The sequence below is a fragment of the Pteropus alecto genome, unplaced genomic scaffold (genome assembly GCF_000325575.1).
Source record: "Pteropus alecto unplaced genomic scaffold, ASM32557v1 scaffold87, whole genome shotgun sequence".
In the NCBI taxonomy this organism is placed as follows: Eukaryota; Metazoa; Chordata; class Mammalia; order Chiroptera; family Pteropodidae; genus Pteropus; species Pteropus alecto.
In genome coordinates this window covers 20378324-20379164 of record NW_006443225.1, presented here as the reverse complement: position 1 = coordinate 20379164, position 841 = coordinate 20378324, and the positions used below count along the sequence as shown (strand labels likewise).

General features: G+C 40.0%; 1 pseudogene; it reads right to left on the bottom strand.

Moving 5' to 3' along the window:
- Nucleotides 1–447: 447 nt before the first annotated feature.
- On the bottom strand, nucleotides 448–566 carry LOC112472645 (annotated as a pseudogene).
- Nucleotides 567–841: the final 275 nt, after the last annotated feature.

The following is an 841-nucleotide window of genomic DNA, read 5'->3' as shown; positions in this document are numbered from 1 at the left end:
AGCGTAAGAACTGAGAGAGATGTCGAGAAGCTGTATGAATGTTTCCAAAATAAAATGGCTTTGCGAATAACAAGAAAAATACCTCTTTAAAGATGATGCATCTTATATTTTCAAAACTTCTGCTTTATCCTGGGATTTTTTTCCTCACTGTTCCAGACCACGTCGACGAGCTCCATTGCAGTTAGAGCCTGCACTTATTATAACGTGAGCACGTGCCCCCTTCCGAGTATTAGAAGCTTGGACTTTTGCTTCACTCCTTTCCTGTTCCCTCACCAAGTGCACATCTATTGATTATTGACCTCTTCACTGTTAATTAACAGTTGCCAGAGGCGCCCTACCTTTGATCATTTGATGAAATTTTCACGCACTTCAGTTGTGTTTCTAAAGTAAATCGTTGGTCTACAACCTTCTCTCAATGATTCACTTACCCTCTTTTTCTTGCTTAAATGCCTACAGCACCTGGTCTTCCTAGGTGATCTCCCATCCAAGTACTAAGTAGACCCGACCCTGCTTGGCTTCCAAGATCAGACGGGATTGGGCACGTTCAGAGTGACATGGCCGTGGACTTGACTTACTCTTTGTGGTATAAATTGGCATGAGCTCTTGTCCTCAGAATCAAAGAATTTAAGAAGGATGATTTTGGGGGGAAGAGAGCATTTACGGGACATTTATCCCAGGTTCTAGTACGTATTTGAAAAACATAATATTCATTTAATATCAAAATCTAATGTTTTTTGAGAGAGGATAAATTTCAAGAACAATAATCCCTGATAAGCCACTTTTGCAAAGGCTTATCAAATGTAACACCCAGGCACAGGACATTTATTGAACTTAATATAGT